The sequence below is a fragment of the Lutra lutra genome, chromosome 16 (genome assembly GCF_902655055.1).
Source record: "Lutra lutra chromosome 16, mLutLut1.2, whole genome shotgun sequence".
In the NCBI taxonomy this organism is placed as follows: domain Eukaryota; kingdom Metazoa; phylum Chordata; class Mammalia; order Carnivora; family Mustelidae; genus Lutra; species Lutra lutra.
Genome location: NC_062293.1, coordinates 49,096,255 through 49,116,527, shown reverse-complemented (window position 1 = coordinate 49,116,527; position 20,273 = coordinate 49,096,255). Strand labels below are relative to the sequence as shown.

At 49.2% G+C, this 20,273-nt stretch overlaps 1 long non-coding RNA gene across 1 annotated transcript; it reads right to left on the bottom strand.

The window, feature by feature from the left end:
• Positions 1-212: 212 nt before the first annotated feature.
• LOC125086639 (uncharacterized) lies at positions 213-1,731 on the bottom strand. Its single transcript, XR_007123248.1, has 3 exons — positions 1,574-1,731; positions 974-1,023; positions 213-511 (listed from the first exon to the last, which is right to left on the bottom strand). It is a non-coding gene; the product is annotated as an uncharacterized LOC125086639 (long non-coding RNA).
• Between the last annotated feature and the right edge of the window lie 18,542 nt (positions 1,732-20,273).

Here is a 20,273-nt window from a genome sequence, read left to right as displayed (position 1 = left end):
GAGCCCCGCATCGGGCTCTCTGCTCACAGGAAGCCTGCTCTCCCCACCCCCCCGCCTGCCTCTCTGCCTACTTGTGAGATCTGTCTGTCAAATAAATAAATACAATCTTAAAAAAAAAAAAAAAAGAAAAAAGAAAACGACACAAGGAAACTGTCTCAATGACTCTGTCCCTGTGAAGTGAGGCTGTCTTGACATGGCTGTATCAGTTACCCTCTGCTGTGTAACAAATCACCCCAAAACTTAGTTGTTCAAAGCAACAATGAATAGTTATCATCTCATACAGTTTCTGTGGGTCAGGAATTCAGGAGGGGCTGAGCTGGGTGGTCCTAGCTTGGGGTCTCCCACGAGGCTGCAACCAGGGTGTCAGCCAAGGCTACATCATCTGAAGGCTTGAGTGGGGCTAGAGGAGCTACTTCCAAGGTGTCTTACCCACATGTCTGGCTAGTTGGTGCTGGCTGTTGATGGCAGTCCTCAGTTTCTTGCTATGTGGAGTGCTCCATACAGCTGACTTCTACAGAGAATGATCCAAGGGAAGCACGGCCACAGCCGCAATGTCTTTTATGATCTAGTCTTGGACTCATTTCTGCAATATCTTGTTGGTTCCCAGATCAGTTCTAGTAGATAGGGAGGGGACTCCACCAGGATATAAAAGCAGTCAGGGGATAAGGCTCAGTGGGCACTGTCTTGGAAAACCTACCACCAGGCTCTATGTTTGGCCCCGCTTAGGAATACCTAGTCCTTACTCACCTGGTTTGATTTAAGAATAGTTAGAAACTTCTCAACTTCGGAATGCAAAGAAGTGGGCTGACTCTTCAGAAGCATGCCAGACCCACCATTTTAAACACAACTGGGTGAAAGGCCAATTTTAAAGTCTACATCAGCTGCTCACCCCAAGCACTTGGAGTCTATTCACACTTCATACCCATAGAACAGGTTGCCGATATAGGCAGTTGTGTCTGCCGCACATCCTTACCTCTCCCATGTGCATCCTGTGGGGCTGCTGGCCACACCACCATCCTCCGGCTGCAAGAGGGAGTATGGGACTTGGTCTGCCTAACTGTGGTGCCCCATTTCTCTGCCCAGGGTTATTGGTCCAACAGCAGAGCAAATCACCAAGCAAGGCCACCAGAATCGCCACCGCCCCCCCCCCCCCCCCGCAAATTCAGTATGCAGATGCTGGGAGAGAGAGAAGCTCTCTTAATCTGAGTCATGAGCTAATGGCTTACCAGAGGAGGAAGTAGAAAAGGAGGGAGGGGACTTTTTTTAAGCACCTGGATCCAGCTATGACTGAAACTGGTGAGACCCTTCTTTGTCCTCTCCAATTACGTGACCCAATAGATTTGCTGAAATTCATGTGACATGGAATTCCATCATCACAACTAAAAAATAGTGGGTTTTAAAGAGATGAAAAGCAAATGCAGCAGATCTCAGTTCTTTATTACAGCTTTAAAGGAAACAATGACCCACTCCCTGCTGTCTCTGGTCCACAGAAGCAGCCAGCCATCCTCCCCCACCTAAGGAAAGAAGCGAGCAAAGATTAGAAGGAGCATAAACACTTACAAGCGAAACACACCTGCCACCTGGTTTGTTCCAAACACTCCAGCATCAAACTGACCAGGTCCAGAACAGTTCACTCAGCATCCTAGCTGTTCTCAAGCTCTTTGAGGGCAAAGACCATGCTTTCCGGGTTCACAGCCAGCTCCTGTGTGGGCATTTACAAACAAACACTTGAAAATGTTTTCTTAAATGCACTAAAACACATAAAGCGTGTTCTTTTAATAATATTCAATGTTGAATGAGTTCTAACTAGGCTCCAGGCATCGGGCCAAGTGCTTTACCTGCAATATCTCATTTAATCACCACGTCAGAGGGAGGGAAGTTTCTATTATTATCCTCATTTTACAGTCGCCAAGACTGAGGTCCCAAACGTTGGTAACTTTCCCAACGTCACAGGCTGTGGGAGGTGGGACCTTGATATTAACACTAATGTGTTTTATTCCAGTTTTTTCCCCTTAACACATTAATACACACACTCACAGGCTCACTCTTCTCTTGCTGCCGTGGTGGTCTGGCACTGGCCAAGGACTTGAAACCAAAACACAATGTTCTGTCTGTGTTATTAGCCATTATCACCCCTAACGAGCCCAAGCAATGTTTTCCCGAGAAAGCCCGGGGTGGAATTTTCGGAGAGCTCAAGTGCCCAGTGCCCGGCCTGGTATTTCAGAGGCCACTTGTGCATGTCTAATTGTACTTTCTGTGTCAAAAGGGCGGGCTGTGCTCATCAGAAGCTCGTTAGGACCCCAGCCAAAGGCTGTTTGTGATTTCAGGGTCGGTGAGGAAAGTGCAGGGTGACGATTTTGTCTCCAAATGGGCCTCTTGCCGAGAAGCAAATCAGTGTTCAAGTCAGCATCCATGTCCTTCCCGCTTTTCGTGTTTATTTTCTCCAAGCTTCTGTTTATTTTGCTCCTGCAGACAGAGAGAATGAGAATATATCGCTCTCAGTGGGTGTGGGGAGCAGATTTTTCTGATCCTTGTAGAAGTAGAGGAAGCCAGGCTAGTCCCTTTCTCAGGGGAGTGGGGCGCAGGATTGAGCTGAGCCAAAGCAAAGAATCCCCTCACTTCACAGGGACCGACAAGTGGCAGCCCTTGGTCATGCACCTGCCATGGGAGACTTATGCATTCTTTAGCAAACACCAAATTCCCACCGAGGGCTGCCTATGGCTTTACAAGAAATGCTAGCACTTTGCTTGCAATTAGGGCATCTGGCCAGCAGGAGGCCGGAGGCACTTGGGACACGACCAACAAAAACCGCAAGGCTTCTATCTCAAGAGTGATTGAATGTTGGCAAGATATGTCTTCTTTTCCTGTCATGTTTTATGTACATTGGACACTCTGCATAAAGCTGCATCAAACCAACGAGGTATTTAGAAATACCTGGCTAACTTTAAAAAGAGAGAAGACCGACTACTTAACCTAACCCCTGGTTATCCGGACTTCAGATCACCGATCTCCAATAACCAGGGCTCCTGGAGCCTTGTGCCTCCCTGGCTGCCGGGGAGTCATCACAAAGAGCCTCAGGACCCCTCAGAAACCTGAGATGTGCCCTCTGCAGTAGCAAGAAAAAATAACATCACCTCCAACTGGGTTTCGGTGTTTATTGTATTTTATGTTTAATTTTTTAATTTTGTCACCCCATAATGTGGCATGTAAGTGGATACTTCCCTCCCCCAGGTGTGTCTTCACCAAAGTGCCCTCACCTCCTGGTTCTTGTGAATAAAGGAGGGCAGCATGGGGGACAGAACCTAAGGGGTTAAGAGAACTGCAGCCGGAGAGGAAATGAGCCACAGCCGAGTGTGGGACCCATCCATCTCTTCCTTTCATGGTTCTATGGACCGTGTCATTTGCAGCTCTGACACAGTCACAGAGCCCGGGCCGCCTCATTTCCCAGCTCAATGGGGAGAAATGCTATTTGATGTGGCAAAGATTTGGTAACCAGCTTGGCTTTGGAGGCTCAGGCCATAACTTGGCCACCAGCTCACAGCACACTCGTGGGGACCAGGGAAGGGCTCATCCTCAGGCTGGATCAGCCCGTAAGAAGTGACTCATTCACACGCAGATTGGAGACTCTATTCCTCCCAGAAGCAATAAAGAGCCTGGCCTCTCCCCTCCGCAGGCAGAATTCTTACGATACTCTCAGCCCTTTTTGCAGGCAAAATTTCCTTTTCCCCAAGTGTGTCAGACAGGGTGACTCATTCTTCATGACCTAGGTTAACCCAAACCCACGCAAGAGCCTAGTGATAAAATCCTAGGGTTCTTGAGGAGAGCGGGAGGGGACAGCCTCAGAAAGTGGGATGTCATGAGCCAGGGAGGGTCTCGCATCAGAATTTTTGTATGCTATCAACAGACAGTGACTTCGAGGGTGTCCATCCATCCCCCAGCCATGGATGATGGCTGAGCCCTTACTGCACACAGGTGCTGTGCACAGGATATGAACAGGCTTGGCAATGAATTCTTCTCCAGCAAGCCACGGTCTAGTAAGAGAGACAAAACCAAACAAAAGGAGGAAAATGATCTTGTCTGAAGAGTGGTGTCTACTAAGTGTGGCAGAGTCTATGGTTACCTTCCCAGCATTCTTCCCTTCCTACTGATAGAACCCTGATCTTATGCAGGGTTGGAGCAGAGATTGCTAGATTTCAGAGAAGGTGGTCTCTGTCTGGAAGTGGACACGTGGCCCGGCTCCGCATGATGGAGATGTGCCCGAGGGCTTTTGGTAAACACTTACTGTGGTCATCACAGCCTCCCGGCTTTGAAGGTGACATGATGGCTAACACCACAGCAGCTATCTTACAACCAAGAGATAACTTGAAGACAGAGAGACAACACAATGAGGATGATGAATGAGAAAGAAGGAAAGATTTGCCTGGATCTCTAATGACTCCTTGGAGTAGCTGCCAACCTCCCAGCTTCTCAAGGTGTGGGGAAAACAACCTCCAGGGATTTTATAAGGCTGTTGTTGGAAGGGTTTCTTGGTCTTGGCGGCTGCCGGCATTCCTGACTGGTACATATGGATCCCCAGGGAGTATGGGAAGAAAGAGAAATCAATTCCCGGTTGAATGGATTAGGGAAAAACGTTGAAAGGCATGTAAATTGAGACTTCACAATATGATCTGTATCGGGAGGCAGAAGAAAGGGCATACCAGAGGAAAAAGCCGTCTAATAATGACGTCATTTATTTAGTAGCTACTATGCTCCAGGTGGTGTTCTAAGGCTGTTGTACACGTATCATCTCATGCAATCCTCCCAGCAAGCCGGTGAGAGAGAGATTATTACCGTGTGCACTTTGCAGAGAGGTAACAGCTCCAGACAAGTTCAGTAACTTTCCTCTTAAGTGAAGGAGGGGAGATTCAAACTCCCAACTGGTCTGAGTCTGGACCCTTTGCTCTTCATACGCCCATACTTATCTGTCTTCTGAGAACATTGCTCAGATAAATTCGTATCTAATCCCAGAGTTAAGGTTGAGCAGGAGTTGGAGAGGCAAAAGTCTGTGGGGAAGGAGGCACTGTGGGAGCTGTTATTTGGGACGGAGGGGGCGTGGGGCAGCAGGTGGGGCAAGAGAAAGGGGGAGGGGACAGGAGAAAGCTCTGGAACTGATGTATGCGTGTGCTTCCTCACCATGGCGCTATTCACAAGAGCAAGAGATTGGCCGTAATCCACCAGTCCCTCAACAGCAGGCAGGTGTAGTAGGCTGGGTCAAACAATGGGATGTCACGGGGCTGTGTTGATGATGTCACAGTGCACTGGTCAGAAAGCCTCTCCAGAATGGGGTGAGTGGAAAGACAAAGCACAGGGCAGCACGTTACTGTTGCTACTTTTTGTGTAAAAAAGCAGATGGGGAGTGAGTGTCTGTTTCTGCTTACTGTAGATGCATAAAAGTTCTGGAAGGAGAGATAGGAAACTGAAACTGTGATTGCCTATGTGCATGGGGCCAGGCAAGGGAGGGCAAGCCATTGTGGTGTGGTCCCATGTTCTTGAACCATGGGAATGTCACCCATCAGAAAAACATTTAAAAAAAGGAGGGGGGGAGAAAGCACAGGCAGTCGGGGGACCTGCCCTGAAGTTGGTCAGTGAAACTGGGAAGAAGGAAGTTGGAGGGGGCGGTGAACACAAGCCAGGATGAGCCTCAGAGGGATGGGATGTGCCTCAGAGACCCCAATGCCGAGATGGAGAGTATGGGGGGGTGTGGCCAGGATGCCCTTTCCCCCCACCGCTTTTTATTAAGGAAAATTTTACATGCACAAAAATAAAAAGAGTAGTTTAATGAACTTCCGTGTCGCTTTTACTGAGTTTCAAAAGTTACCTGCAAGTGGTTAGTACCCCAAGCCATCATCACATCTAAAATGATCCCTTAATATTGCCACGCTTCCAACCAGCATTTAAATTTCTGTGATCACCTAGTAAATGAAAGTTTTCCAGCTGATTTTTTTCCATTCAGGTCAATTCAGGATCCAAACAGATTCATGCATTGTGCTCACTTAGCCCAAAGGAAGCCCCTTGTGGTTGTCGATTGTCTCTCCTCTCTGCCCATCTTATTGTGCTGGAGAAGCCACGAGGTTTGACCTGTGTCTGGCCAAGCACGTGGCCACGGTGCCATTTCACATGTCCTTCTGTCTGTCCCTGTGGTCTCTCTACACTGGGAGCTCCAGAGTCTGACTAAATCCAGATCTGCCTTTTTTTTTTTTTTCCCTCCCACCTTTCACTTTTGCAAGATTACTTCCAAGACACTCCTGGGCATAGCCCCGGGTTCCAGCTGGGGAGTGGGGCTTGAGGCTGTCTCTTCACAGTTTCTGATACCCGTCAGCACTTCCCCAGGATGCCAACAGCAGGGTTCTTGGCAGAGGAGAGCCACGGGCAGATCTGGACTTTGAAGGTCCCCTATGGCTGTGCTCTGGAGAACTCACACTTGACCTCGTCTTTAAGATTCGGGGGAAGAGGCTTCTGGGTCTGGCCTGAGCTAGTGGCTGTGGGGCAGAGAGAAGAGGAAGTCTTCGCGAGGACATTAAAGACAGAGGTCACATCATGGGCCAGTGATGGGCTGAGCGGCCAAGGGAGGGCTGTGGGTGGAGGGGGAGATCAGGAGGCATCAACACCAGTTTCCGACTGAAGCTGAAGGAGAGAATGGCATCTCTCAGGGGAACACAGAACCGAAAAGAGAAGGGCCATGTTTTTGAGGCCCAAGCCACGTGCAGAGGAGTCCACCCACTAAAGACTGATTGCAGTCTGGGTGGGGTGACCTTCAGGTAGGGGCAGAGCAGGGGCAGAGCAGAAGAGGCAGGTGCAGGGGGCTGAAAAATAAAGCAAAGGCATCTGATATGCTTGCCAAACTGCACATCTGATTAGAACACTCCCACGGGTTTGGTACAACCCCTCGGAAAACTGGCAGGATGGACTGTGGGGGAACTTGTGTCTAGGACACAGAACTCACTGATGGGCAGGCTCCTACACATCCCGCAGAGCCCTCCCGGCCTTACCCATAGGGGAGGAAGGTCCAGACTTCTGTCTCAGCTGACTCTACTTTCAGGGACTGTGAGGGTAAAGACAAACCCTGCCTGATCCCTCCACCTCCTCTGTCCCCCACCCCTACCCCCCATGTCAGCCCTTGAGCCAAGACACCCGCTTCCGTGTTCGCTGTGGAAATGTTCGTCATTCTTTGGCACCACGGCAGGCCAAACCGTGTGGAAAGAGCTGGGGCCTGGGAATTTCTAGAAGATTGTGATCTCTAGAGGGTCAGGGACAGCGAGCAGCCTGGCCTATGCCTTTGGGTCCTTCAGCTCTCAGGGTGAACGTCACCTTCTCAGAGGACTCACTAGAACAGGTTATTTGGCTCCACTGTGATGAGCAGGATGCTGGGGGCTGGGCTCAGATCCCGCTCTGCCACTCTCATTGGCAAGCCTGGGGCAAACCACGTCACCTCTCTGAGCCTGTTTCCCCATCTGATAAATATGCCTTCCTGTGTGGTTGTTGGGAGGAATCCCAGGACTTCAAACACGTCACCCAAATATCCTTGGTGCTGTCTTTACCACAGATCCAGAATCTGGGCACGTCTCACATTCCCCACCCTGGTGCAAGCCACTACCATCGCTTCCTGGACCATCACTGGTCTCCCTGCTTCCTCCTTTGCCCCCACAGGCCACACTGCTCATGGCAGCCAGGGGGATCAGATCGTGCCCCAGAGCCCTGACATCTGGGGTCCTCTGGAGCAAAGCCAAAGTCCCTGAAGTCTCCAAAAGACCTGCCTGGACCAGTTTCCTGCCACCTCTCCACCTCCTCCCACTGTCCCTCTCCCTTGCTCCACCTTAGCCACACTGGCCTCCTCGCTACTTTTTTGAACAAGCCTGGCACACTCCTGCCTCAGGGCCTTTGCACTTACGGTTCCTTCTGCTCACAACATCGTTCCTCTAGCTATTCAGTGGCTCCGCTCTCTTCATCTGTTAGCTTAAACATCACCTTCTCTGTGAACTTCTCAAGGTACAACCACCATCATCCTGGTGCTCACTGTCCCCTTCCCCAGCTTTGCCTTCCTCCTAGCTCTCACTGCCAGCAGCCATAGCAGCTACTGTATTTACTTAGCTGCTTTTTGTTCTCACTAGAACGTGGCAAGGATTTGGACTTTTGGTCACTGGCATATGCCCAGCACTTGGAACAGGGCTTGGCATACAGTAGGTGCTCAAGGAGGGACTGGTGGGAATCCATTCTGATTGCTCAAGCCTCTTGCCACACCAGTTATTAAGTGTTTCTGGATGGGAGACCTCTGGTAGGACCCAGACAGCCTTGGGTCTGTGCAACAGAGCAGAGACAAGCCAGCACAGTAATGGGACATTTGGGGTTGGAGGCAGAGAGGAGCCCCTTGCCGCCAAAATATCTCCTTATTCAGTTGTCACGAAGCTTCCAATTCCACCGACGCTCCTTTTCTTTGGGATTTAACTCTTTCTCTGTGCTTCCTCCAAAAGGAAATATTCCAATGCCAGCATTCCAGTCTCTGATGGCAATAAGGCTGCTCCGATCAGACACAATAATTCCGAATAGCAAACCACCCTGAACCCCGAGGCTTCAAAATAGCCATTTACCATTGTTTAAGAGTTTTGGGGTTGGCTGATGGTGCTGCTGGGGGGGCTGGGCTCACACACATTGCATCGCCCCTGACTCCTCCGTGAGAGTCCTCCCCCATCCCCTAGCCCAGAGATGTCCTCCTGGCTTCCTCAGGGGTCCCAGAGCCAGGGAACACTGCGAGGCCTCTAGAGGACAAGCTGGGAATTAATACCCTGTATCTACAAGACAAATTGTGTCAGAAGGTGGGTGGATTCCATCCTTTGATGGGAGGGATTGCAAAGTCACGGTCCAGGGATATGGATACAGGGAGGGTGGAGAATTACGGGCAATTTTTGGTGTCAATCTTTTGCACTGTTTCCAATCTACCATTTAAATTGAGGATTAGGCAGAGGAAACCAATAATAAGTAAATAAAAACATAGATAAATCCCATGACTAAGAGCCGGTTTCTGGGGTCCATTTTGTCTCTTGGAGCTCTGAGCTGTTGGGAAGGAGGATGGCTCTTTGAAGGAAGCTTTAAAGCCACGGCCACGTCTTTTAGAAATGAGAACGTCCACAGCAGTGCTGGCACTGACCTTGATGGCCTGTCACAGGGCCCAGTGACCCGTCCTCGCCGCTCCCCACTCCTCTGGGCGTGCACCTGGGTTTCTGGTCCGCGCGTCTGACACCCAGCATCACAGAGCGCAGCCGTGGGGACACCCACCGCCACCTTGCACGATGGCCTGTTTCCTTCACCCAGCTCAGATCTGTCTGCGGAGCAGAGTGCAGTAAACTCTGTGGGTCCCCTGCCTACTGAAAAATGCAGTTCTCTGCCCAAGGCTAATTATTCAAGCCTTCCCTGGAGATGTCATTAGTAGCGGGCATAGCTCCTGCGGAGCCGAAGCAAAGGTGAGAAGGCGACACGGTCATGACCGCAGTAACTAATTACTGGCTTTTGTCCTTGTTCCTTCGCGTCCAAATTGCATCCACAGTTTAGAGCTCATTTGCTTTATATTCAAAGAAAATGCAAGCACGGAACACAGTAGGAGGTATTCTGCGACTCCATTTGCCTGCTTGCCGCGAATCTGCCCCACAGCCAGATGTGGGGGGCGTCTGTGTGGGACCCAGAGCTTTTGTCTAAGGCTCTGAGGTGGCAGAACCTTGCAGTGACCCCCTCTGTGTGGTTGGCATGCCCCAGGTTTGCAAGCATGTGTGTGATCTCCCTCTTCCCTGCCTCCACGTGACTCTGCACTGTCCTTACTTCAGCTAATGCTGTTTTCAAACCTGAAAAGCTGTCTTGGACAAGACTTCCCATGAGGATTCCCCATGAAGGTGTGGCCATGGGCCGTGGGTCTAACCCACAAGTATGTTCTGTGTGTTCTGTCGGGTGCTATTTTTTTTTTTTAATGAGTCACCATTGAGAAATTAAGATGTCATTTAAAAATGGTGGCAGACATTAATAATGGTTACCCACTCAGGATCTGTTTACCCTGCTTCTTCGGTTATGAACCCTGGTTTCAGGGCAACAATGTACCCAGATCAAAGACTACATTTCCCAGCTTTCCTTGTGGCAAAGTAAGATCATGCAACTCTGTTTTTTTTCCCCACATGACTCAGTTCTAACCAATAAGATGGGTGTGGTGGGCCCCTTTGGCACTTCCCTCCTTTCTTCCTGCTGTCTGGAAGAAGGATGAGTGGCTGGGGCTCCAGCAGCCATCTTGAGCTATGAGTTGACCTTGGATACCACAGGCTGGAATGGTGCAGGAGGGAGAGAGAAAGGGCCTGAGGCTCCTTGGTGGCTCTCAGAAGCCAGGAAAATAGCCCTAAACCACCTGCCTCCTGACTTCTTTTCATGAGTAGAAACAAAAAGCCAAGCAAAATAAAACCTTTCTTATGTAAGCCACTGTACTTGTGGGTCTTCTGTTCTAGATAGCCAACTTAATCCCAGGACAGTGCTTCTCTTGAAAAATTGAAATATCTGGTAATCTGGGTATATACTCTTTCTTTATAACGACATCATTGAGATGTAATTAACACACCAAACAATTCATCCATTTTTAGTGTATGTTTCACTGGTCTGTGGGATAGTCACAGAATTACAAGCCCATCACCACCATTTACTTTCCATCACCCCACAAAACACCAACACAAAATCTAGATGCCCTAGCAGTCATGCCTCATTCCCCCATCCCAGTCCCACACCAGCCACTGTGGATCTATCTGGACATTTCATATAAATGGAGTCCTACAATATGTGGTCTGTAGGACTTCTTTCACTGAGCACATTGTGTTCAAGGCTTGCTAGTGTTGTAGCATGCACCAAAACTTCATTTCTTTTAACGGTTGAATGATATGCAGCCTCATGGGTCTGAGACAGCATAGGCAGAAGCAGGAGGGACGTAACCTCCTATAAAGCCACTGGTTGGAGTCAGGGGTTAAAGGTTTCCAGAAGCTTAGAGACAAATACCTCTTTCTGGGAAAGCAAACACGTAAGAGAGAACAGTCGTAGGGGAGTAATGGTTGTCTGAGAAAAATCAGAATAATTGAAAGCACGCTTGCACAAGCATTTCTGTTTTTCCACAGCCCTAAAAGTGTTGAGCAGGAAGAAGGGCATCCTATGATTGTCTTGTGTCCACTAAAAATTAATGACCACATGGTTATGACTGTGGGACTGCAGGAAACTCCCAGCCCCTCACTCATTAGAAAAGTGCCTTTAGAAGCCTTGCACACTACCCCTCTGGAGAGCGATGCTCCTTTTTCTTGCTGATTCTCTTGTCTACAAGTTATCTCTCTAATAAACTCTGCTTGCTTTCTCTCAAGTTCAGAGCTCTTTCTGATGGCATTGAGACTCAAGAATCCGGTTTTGGGGGTCCGGTAATAGGAATACCGTACTTTGTTGATCCATTCAAGCGACGGACACTCCTGACAGCTGCTCACTGTCCCCTTCCCCAGTTTGAGTCAGGGCAGGAGCTGAGTCAGGGCTCTCCCCCCGGATAGGGTGCAGCTTCCAAGTCCTCCCAGCTGTCTCCCCTCACCGAGGCTGTGGATTGGCGTTTATCATTGCTTTCACACATCTGTTTTCTTATGGAAGAGTATTTCTCAGTTTCCAGGTCTCTAATAAAAGCAGAAGAAAAGGTCAACAGAGACAGTCATGTACTTCTTCTCTTCCGTCCAGCCAGCTGCACCCATAAGTTCCCACCTGGACCCTCTGGGCATATGGAATTGTGGTTCCTGCTCTGGTTAAGCTCATCATTTAAAAAATGACATTAGGGGCGCCTGGGTGACGCAGTTGGTTACGCGTCCAACTCTTGGTTTTGGCTTAGGTCATGATCTCAGGGTCGTGAGATCGAGCCCAGCATCAGGATCCTCTCTCAGGATGGAGTCTACTTGGGTTTCTCTCTCCCACTCCAACTGCTCCTCCCCCACACCTTTGTTTCTCTCTCTCTCAAATAAAAAAAATAAATCTTAAGAAAAAGAAAAAGACATGGGCAGAGGCATGTCTGGTTCCCTCTCTGAGTAGTCCCTAGCTGGTTGATGTTCCTTTTAAAGAGGAGGAGGGACGGAAGGCAATCAGGGAAGGAGATGGTGGCAGGTTGAGGGGGCCCAGTGCCCATGGGAGAAGAAGACACATTCCAAGGTCTTCCCAGGAAGGAGGCAATGGGACCACTGTCTTGGGGCTTCCCTTCCCTCTCTATTGGCTGGGAGTGTGAAGGACCCAGACCCCCACTCTGGATGGAGCATGTGCCCAGAACTCCACTCGATTCTTACAAGCAACCCCCACATTTGGAACAGAGAATCCCTTTCATGGAGCGGGGCACAGTGGGCTAGGACTCCGGTCCCAGTTCTTCCTGCTTGGGTTCCTAGTCCCACGGGTTCCCAAAGACCTGTCCCTGATGAGGGCTCACTGGGACTCCCAATTTAGGGCAACATGATCTGCGGTGTGCATGGCTGTTTACTTATGTCTTTATAGTCTGAGACTATATCCTACAGTTGGGGCTCCTTCGGGAGTAAAAAATAGCTTCTTCTCCTGCCCTATACCGATAGCCATGATAGGTAGTAATCTGATTTTTAACCACCTTAATTGATGACGCAAAAAAAGTGGCAGCCTTAGGCAGTCCCCAAAATGTTTTTGCTTTGTTTCTTCATTTTTGTGATCCCAGAAACCCCCAAACTGGGAATCACCCCCTACTACAGAGTGCTTCAAGTCTGTCTCATTTTGATCCTCAGAAGTTAACTGTGCCATATGGAGGGAGAGTGTCTACCACTGCACAGGATTGTTGGAGATAACCATTTCACCAACATTTTCGAGGTCTGGGGACTTGTAGACCAGTGACGAAGTGACAAATCAGGAGACTTCATCTTTGTCTTCTGTTACTGCCAAGGCAGCTGAGCACTGCCCTGCCCTCCACTGTCCCATGATGGGGACACAGTCACGGCCAAGGCAGGCGAGTGCTGACACAGGAGCCCTGGAGGTAGCACCCCATGTCGTGGGTCACGTTGGTCCGTTCGGGAGACGTGCCGAGAACTCGGTCTTGCTTCGTGGCTCGTAGGGGAATAAAAGCGGAACCCTTGGTTCTGTCTGAGGCTTGCAAATCGGGATGCATTATTCCAGGGCATTGGGTTCCATTGAAACCTCTGGAGCATGGAAGTGGGTAACCCTGCAGGTCCCCAGAGACTGCTGTGCCTCATGGTGCAACTGGCTTTCATTGGCAGAGGGACAGCCTTCTCTGCCTTGTCCTAACTCCTGGTGTTTCACAGGCTGATAAACACCAGTGCTGAGTCAGAGTTAAATGATCGCCCACTCCTACGGCCCTTGGTGGGCCAGGGTTGGGGTAAAGAGAAGCAGGCACGAGCTCTGAGCTAGTCCTCCTATTGGGGTCGTTCTGGGACAAACGGATGGGATGTGTGTTTCCATCCTTCCTTACAAGCAGCCCAGATTCCTCTTTGGCCTTTCTCTTGGAAGTGCTGAAAAGCTCTGGCTGAAGATTTTCCTGGCTGGTCACTGTCAGGATGGCTGGGGCCATGGATTCCAACTGAGAGCTTAATCCATAATCGTTCCCTTTCTTCTTGCCAGTGGCCTGACACAAACCCCAAGTGGGAGACAGGAAAAAAGAATCCATTTCAAGCCTGTTCTGTGAGATGCCTGTTCCCGGTCCACAAGGCAGGGTGGAAAGCAGAGAGTAAAGATGGTTAGGACTAGGTCCCCCAGCGGTCTTGCAATGCCGATGCTGGGAAATACGCTCCCTGGGAGGACCAGAGTGTGAAGGGTGGCCCAGGAGGCAGCATTGTCCCTTACAGGGGAATGAGGGAAAGCTTCCTGGAGGAGGTGGCATCCTGGTGGAGTCTGGTGGAGTCTGGAAGGGTGCAAGGAAGATTTCCACGGTGCCACTCTGGACAGAAGCAAGAGCTTAAACCAGAGCAAGTGGCTAACTTCCGCTCAGGAAATGGCAGTGGGAGAGAAATCGGGAAAAATAACTGCTTGGAGAACACGAGTGGTGAAGAAACACATGAATCGGGGAGATGCAAATGAAGACCAGGGGGAGCTATCTTCTTACGCCCACTAAACTGGCAAACAGAAATCTACCACGGTTTGGCAAAGATTCAGGACAACAGGAATGCTCACCCACAGTCAGTGGGTGTAAATTGTTAGGGGCACATTGGAGAACAACGTAGCATTGTGCTGTCGGCGGGGACTGTTGCCATTCCCGGTAACCCAGCGATTCCTCTCCTGGGTGTTCATGCGCTTTGGGCAGCGCCCTTGAGAATGTTCTTGGCAGCTCCAACTGCCACAGTTAAGGCTAGAAACGCCACCCGTGTTCACTGGAGGGAGGGATGGTCACACCTGGAATCCGAGACAGCAAGGAAATGAGCCTGGACTTCTCTCCCCAAACAGAGCCTGGGCGTGCGTGGGCCCAACCCTAAGTCAATCCTTTTGATGGAGGGGGCGGGCTAATTGCTTAAGGCAGGCAGGACTCCCTTCTGAGGCTGCATCCAAACCAAATGGCTGGGCTGAGGTTGGGGGGAGGGTAATGGGTCCCCACAGAAAGGCAGGAGGGCGGGTATTGTAGAGGCCACTGCTGGTGCCCTCCCAGCACCCTCCGCAGGCTGTTAGGGTCCCTCTGTGTCCCCCCACCCCCAGGGCAGCCTGTGGCCAGTGACCAACAAGTGAGGGGAGGGGAAGCCTACCTCCCTTGCTTTGGCACAGGACAAACTGGGTGGGGGGGTGATTTGCACCTGAGAGCTGCTGCAGGGTCAGGACGAGGCAGGGACTCCCCCAAAATCTCACCTTTGTTTTCCTCCCTTTCTTCACTCCCTGTCCAGGTTTCTCCCAGGAAGAGCCTTTGATTCTTTGCCTCAGCCTCTGTGTCTGGGGCCGTCCAGGTGCTGTTTTATCAGAAGAGAAGTGATCAGAGACTGAGCTACCAACGCGACAGATGGCAGGAGAAATAGCGGCGTGAACACGAGTCTGTAAACATGGAGGCTCCGCCAGCCTCTCTGGGCTTCAGCTGCCGTCATTGAAAAATGAAAGACATAGCCAGGCAGCTTACAGAAGAAACTTCTGCCAGTGGCCAGGAAACATGGACATCCAGCGTCGCAATCAGAGAAACTGAAACCTTTCTCATCCGTCAGAAGGCAGGGGTCGGAGGGAACGTTCTCCCCAGTTTAGTCAGGGTGTGTGGAGGGGGGCCCTGTCCTGCTTTGCTGATGGAAATATAAATTGGTGTCATTCTGGGGGAGGGTAGTTGCATAGTATCTATAAAAATGCTGAGGGGGGAAGTGGGGGTACCTGGGAGGCATAGTCAGTTAAGCATCCGATTCCTAATCTCAAGATCAAGGTCCGGTCTTGATCTCCTGGTTGTGAGTTCGAGCCCCAGGTCCAGCTCCACATGAGTGTGGTGCTTACTTAAAAAAAAAAAAAAAAAAAAAAGAGAGAAAAGAAAAAAAAGCTAATCGGAAAACCCTTTGACCTAGCAGTTCCACTCCTATGGATTTATGAAGCCGGCAATATCTGCACAAGAATGCAAAGACATGTGTACAAGTATGTAAATTCAGCCCTGTTTGTGATACCAACCACTTGTGGACAACCTAAATGTCCTTCCGTTGGGGGTTTCGTTGAAAATGGCAGAATAGGGGCACCTGGGTGGCTCAGTCCGTTGAGTGGCCGACTCTTGATTTTGGCTCAGATCATGATCTCAGGGTTGTGAGATCGAGCCCCGTGTTGGACTCTGCACTGGGCATGGAGCCTCCTTAAGACTCTCTCTCTCCCTCTCCCTCCATCCCTCCCACCACCTTGCTTTCTCACACACTCTCTCTCTCTCTCTCAAAAATATAATAGTTAAAAATAAATAAAAAAATAAAAATGGCAGAACATTCCTGATGTAGGACACTGGACTGCCGTCAGGAAGATTGTGGCCAGGCTCTGGGTCCTGGTGGGTGAAACTCACCCACGACATACAAGCAAGTGAAAAAAGCCAATTGCAGAGTAGGATGGAGAGTGCAATTCCATGTTTGTAGAAAGTACTTCTAAACATAAATATTGTAAATTAGCAAATGCACAGAACATGACCTGGAGGAATATATATGAAGCTGTTTTAACTCTAGTTCCTATTGGGAATAAGGCTGGCAATCTTTTAGATAGTTCTTGGGTTCTTTTGTAGTATTTCTTTGACTCTTTTTAGGCACATGGGTAGCTTTTGCCATTTTTTTGAATTTAGAAATTTAAGATTGGCGTGCGTGCCTGCTGAGAGCTTGACTACGGGTAACTGCTCTTTGGTCCTCACAAAAGCCTTACCGAAGGAGGAGTTGCTCCTGCCCCATTTTACGGAAGAAGAAACTGAAAGCCAGAGAGTTCCAGAGGTCACAAGTTACAGAGCCAAGACCCAACCCCAGTGGCCTGACCCCAGGCCTTGGACTCTTAACCATGATGCTCCCTTGCCTCACCAAAGAAAAATGAGAGGTGATCCCACTTTGGTTGTTAGGACCAGAACCCCTTTCTCCAAATAAATCCCTGATTGGAAGCTCGGTTTGTCAAACAGATGAGAGGGAACTGCTCTGGTAAAGAAGCGAGGCTGAGAAGCCATTCTGTTCTCTCTGGCCCCTTCCTTCACCACACATCCCCTCCCCAGGACTTGGGGGGTTCCTAGGACCCCAGTTTGAAAATCGTTAAGCTAGGTGACTGGGAAGCCCCTTCTCTTTTTTCGACATGACGCGGGAATTCTAATAATACTGTTTCCACTGAAAGGGATTGAAAGGGAAGATAGAAATGTGTTACCAGGTCATTTGAAATCAGGTGAAGAGCCATCGTGCTTTAAATAAAGAATTGTCAAGTTGCCTGTGATTTAGCTACAACACAAATACAACACAAATAGATGAAAACGTTGCCCTCCGCAGAAAGCTTTTATGTGGGCGACACTCTTAGCTTGGCGAATGCTGTTTTGATTAAAAATCAAAACAAAACAAAACAAACCAGACCCTCACCATTACCAGCCTGAAATAGCACCTCCCACCACCCACCCCTCCCCCCACGCCACACACACTTAATTTTTTGTCTTTTCTCAGAACAGGCGGTAATTTTTGTCTTGTTATGTTCACAGTTAGGTGCCGGCACAGAGCAGATGTACAGTAAATGCATCTTGAATGAATGAATGAACAAACAAATGAACACAGGTTTGATTTTCATACAAGCGGGCACCGACCGACAGTACTTAGCCACACCAGCTCTGAGACTTGAGCAACAAATCAATAGTAGCATTGGGCTTTAACTCATTGAATAGAATAAATATCCATGAGTCCATACCAATATACATGGATGATGGCATAAGGAAACCGGGGAGAAGGGACAATTTTTCCTTTCAGAAGAGTTCCACTTAGTAAATGTAGAAGGAATGAAGGAAATAGCGGGTCACCGTGGGAACATCGCAGTATTAATGGCCAAGGAGGAGATCCACTCATGGATCTAAAAATTGGTGGGAGAATGTTTAAGGAGAAACAAGATTTGCACGGTTGTAAAGGATGTCCCCTTCAAATATTTACTAATTACAAAGGAAAAGGATAATAACTCTACAGTGGGAGAGACCTGGCAGGAACCGCTTTAACCGAGTGGTCAAGGTTAACGGCCTTAGCGATGAGACACCCCCATAAGGCATCAAGAAGGATACATCATCACGTCTGTGACACTTTTCCCAATAATGCATATCCTCAATCTAATCATGAGAAAACATTAGACAACATGAGTGCCATTTTACAAAATACCTGACCAGTACTCTTCAAGAATGTCAAGGGCATGAAAGACAAGGAAAGACTGAGGAAATTTTACAGATTGGAGGAGATCGAGAAGCCTCGACATCTAAAGGCAGTGTGAGATCTGGAAGAGAAAAAGAACATGGTATATAGGGCTCAGGAAACACAGTCTATGCGCCAAATGTAGCCCTCTGCCTGCTCATGTAAATAAAGTTTTATTAGCACACATCCAATCCCATCCATCTCCGTAGGGTCTATGACCATGTCTATGCTACAACAGTAGTGTTGAGTGATCGCAGCAAAGACCACAGGGCTCACAAAGCTGAAAAAATTATCTGGTCCTTACAGAAAGTGTTTGCTGACTCTTGCATTAGAGGAAAAGCTGATGACATCCAAGTAACATCTATGGTTAATAGTATTTTAACAATGTTGATTTCTCAGTTTTGAGAATTGTGTGTTAGGCAAAACTGGGTCAAGGATATAGGGAAACTCTATCTCTGAAACTCTTCTATAAATCTAAAATTATTTCAAGGGATGCCTGGGCAGCTTAGTCGCTTAAGTGTTGGCTTTTGGCTCAGCTCCTGATTTCAGAGTCCTGGGATCAAGCCCCACATGGGGCTCCCTGCTCAGCAGGAAGCCTGCTTCTCCATCTCCACCCCGCTTGTGCTCTCTCTTGCTATCTCTTTCTCTCTCTCAAATAAATAAACGAGAATATTTTTTAAAATAAAATAAAATAATCTCAAAAATTTAAAAATTGTTATGAAAAATAAATAGCCCAGATGCTTGGGCAGGATAGATGATATGTGGGCAAAGGAGGCCAGGCTCAAAGCAGGCCCTGGGGAGCCACTGTGGGTGTTGGAAGAGGGACTTACCTCATTGGCTTGGGTTGCAAGACACAGAAACCCTTCCCAGATTACTTGGGGCATAGAAGTTCCAAGCCTGGAACCAGGACCTTGAAACCAGGACAGCCACTGTGTAAGTGTGTGTAAGTGTGTGTGTGTGTGTGTGTGTGTGTGTGTGTGTGCGTGCGCGCGCGCGTGGGCATGGGTGCATGCACATACCTCTGAGTATCTTTCTCTGTATCTCTGTATCCCGAGGTCTCTCTTGTTCTCTGTATGTCTCTTTCACTCTTACCTCTGCTGGTTGTCTGGGTCTCTCCTTGTCTCTTCCTGCTCCTTCCCACTTCTCTGGTCTCTTTGTGTCTCTCAATGTCTTTCTCCTGGCCTTCCTTTGTGTCCCAGTTTCTCTGTGTCTCTCAGTTTTTGCTTTCCAGTGTATCTCCCTATGCCCCTCTCTCTCCCTGTCCTCTGTCTGCCTGAACGTCTTCTTGTTTGTCCGTGTTTTTTCCTATTGTTGTTCCATTCCTCCCCAGTCTGTTTTCCAGTGTCTGGTATGTCACTCTTTTCTCATGAGGCTCCTCATTTCTCTGCCTCCATCTGGACACTCCCAGCATCCCTCTCTCCACAGATTGTGCATGGCACCCAGTGGGGCGGAGCCACAGATATGAGACCCCAGTGGGACTCTTTCCCAGAGACGCGATCTGGCTGCCTATCCCAGACCGGAGTTCATCCCTGGCCCAGTCGTGGGGCACAGCCTGACCACTGGGGCTGCACCTGGAATGGGGATTATTAAAGCAGAGAGTACCCCAGGGCTGGCCCAGCCAACACTGTGGTGTGGAAATGATCAAGCCAGCAACAGGTAATGGATCCATCAGAGGGAGGGGAGAAGAAAACAGATGTTTAATGATCACATAGTCTCTGCAACAAATGACGCGCTTAGTGGCTTATGACAACAAACATTTATTCTCTTACATTCTGGAGGTCAGAGCCCCAACACAAATAGGCAAGTTTATGTTCCTTCCAGAAGCTCTAAGGGGAATCCACCTCCCGACATCTTCCAGCTCATAGATGCTGCCTGCATCTTGGCTTGGGGACCCTCTCTCCATCTCCAGAGCCAGCAGTGACGCACCTTCGAATCTCTCTCAGAGCTCTGCATCCATCCTCACCCCTCCTCTCTCTCTCTCTGACCCTCTGTCTTATAAGGACCTTTGTGATGATGTTGGGCCCACCTGGATAATCCAAGGTACTCTTCTCATCCCCAGCCCTTAATCGCACCTGCAAAATCCCCATGTAAGGCAACATATTCCCAGGTCCCAGGGATTAGAACGTGGACATGTTTCAGGAAGAGAGTCCGTGGTTCGGCCCCCCACACTGATCATCCACTAAGGTCAGACATTTTGCCTACAGGATGCCTACCCTGCCTCTGGCCTCATGTGACCATTCCAGGAAGGAAGAGGAAGAAGAAGGAGGGAGAGGCAGCTTTGTTAGATAAGGAAACCTTTCCCACGAATCATTAGAAGGTTTCCACTTGGGTCTGACTGGCCAGAATCTGCCCATGGGCATTAAATTTGGTCAATACTTTTTCTGTATCAATTGAGATGAACATTTG